At 36.6% G+C, this 1,983-nt stretch overlaps 1 long non-coding RNA gene across 2 annotated transcripts in view; it reads left to right on the top strand.

Moving 5' to 3' along the window:
• Positions 1 to 1,976, top strand: part of LOC111722420 — a 12,167-nt gene extending 10,191 nt beyond the window's left edge. For both annotated transcript variants that reach the window (XR_002771227.1, XR_002771226.1), the window contains one exon: positions 1,409 to 1,976. This is a non-coding gene — a long non-coding RNA (uncharacterized LOC111722420). The remainder of the gene's footprint in view (positions 1 to 1,408) is intronic.
• The last annotated feature ends 7 nt before the right edge of the window (positions 1,977 to 1,983 follow it).

Genomic DNA, 1,983 nt, shown 5'->3' with positions numbered 1-1,983 from the left:
CAACCTTTAAGAAAATTGGCATCTCAATTTCCAGATGGTATTTACTATCATTATATGGATGATATTTTATTTGCTCATTTGGATCAGTACACTCTTAATAATATTGTTCAGGCTGTTTGCTTATCATTTAATGAATATGGCCTGCATGTAGCACCAGAAAAAATCCAAAGAAATGATCCATGGAAATACCTAGGTTACAAAATAACTGCACAACAAATTATCCCCCAAAAGGTGCAGATTCGAAGAAATTCTCTCAAAACATTAAATGATTTTCAAAAATTATTAGGTGACATTAATTGGGTACATCCTTCCTTAGGAATTCCCACTTACTCTCTCACTAATTTATTTTCAATATTAGAAGGAGATACCGACTTAAACAGTCCCAGGACAGTAAGTCCTGAGGCTGAAAAGGAACTAATATGGTTAGAAAAACATATTCAGGAATCACAATTAGATCGAATTACTAATAATGAAAATTTTATATTGTATGTTTTTCCTTCTGAACATTCTCCTACTGGATTGCTAACTCAAAACAATAATTTTATTGAATGGTGTTTTCTGCCGCATAAGGCTGCTAAAAAACTCCAGCCTTATGTAGAAAAAATAGCTAATATAGTTATTAAAGGGAGAAAAAGACTTCGTCAAATGGTAGGAAAAGATCCAGATAAAATTGTTGTTCCTATGGAAAATAAAAAAGTTGACATATTCACGATGTTACAAGATTGGCAAATTGCTTTCATTGACTATGTAGGAGTTATTAGTAATGAATATCCTTCAGATAAAAGAATACAGTTCCTTAAACAAACTTCCTGGATTTTGCCTAAAATTGTGATGTCTCAACCTATTAATGATGCCTTAACCTGTTTTACTGATGCTAATAAACAAGGATAAGCTGGATATATATGTGGAGATGTACAAAAGGTTAAGCAATCTCCTTATCAGTCTGTACAAAAGGCTGAACTATTTGCCATTATTTTATTATTGGAAGGTTTTGCAGTTATGGGTGTCCCAACATCCATCAAAACAGATAATGGGTCAGCTTATATTTCTAAAAAATGTCAATCATTTTTTGAAGCATAACATATTAAGCATATTATAGGAATTCCAGGAAATAGCACTGGACAAACCATCATTGAAAGACAAAATAGAACTCTAAAAGATATGCTTTTTAAACAGAAAGGGGGAATAGGATATAATGCCACTCTCCACAATAGAATACCCTCAGCTCTTTTTACTTTAAATTTCTTTAATTTGGATAATGAAGGAAAAGCTCCTTCTGATAAACTTTGGGTAAAAATAATACCACCAGCAATTAATCAGCCTGTGTATTACAAAGACATAATAAAAAATGAATGGCTTCCAGCTGTAGTGGTGCGTTGGGGTAGAGGGTATGCTCTTCTCTCCACAGGAGACAATGAATTCTGGTTCCCAGACAAACACATCAAACTGCGACATGACGCCATGCTCTCGCCAATGGCGCCCCCAACAGAGAAGGCGAAGAGGAGACAGGAATCTGACTGTGGGGATGCTCTGTCTGTCACTAAAAGAGCAGAGAAAACAACTAATGCCTAGATCCAGTCAGAGAATGCAAAGGAAACGCCACTCCTCTCCCCCAATAACTTGGGGAGGGATTTCTCAACTATGCCAGGAAGCAAAAACAACTGTGATGGTGAGCAATCAACCAGTGAGTGACCCCTCGAGCCTTGTTTCTTGCAATGATAGCCATAATTAACACACAGGTAAGTGCACAACAAAATTATACTTATTGGAGTTATATTCCTAACCCACCATTGTTAAGAGGAGTCTCATGGCTTGAACCCTCTGTTCCTATCTATGTGAATGAGAGTTCATGGCTCCCTGGACCATATGATGATAGAGGTCCCTTTAAGCCAGAAGAAGAGGGAACAATTCTCTCTAATTATTCCACTGGAGTCACGGGACCACCTATATGTTTAGGCCCAGAACCTCCTTGCTTATCTTTTG

The sequence above is a fragment of the Otolemur garnettii genome, unplaced genomic scaffold (assembly GCF_000181295.1).
Source record: "Otolemur garnettii isolate 467f Iridium unplaced genomic scaffold, OtoGar3 scaffold00249, whole genome shotgun sequence".
NCBI lineage: Eukaryota > Metazoa > Chordata > Mammalia > Primates > Galagidae > Otolemur > Otolemur garnettii.
This window is presented reverse-complemented; position numbering and strand designations above follow the sequence as displayed.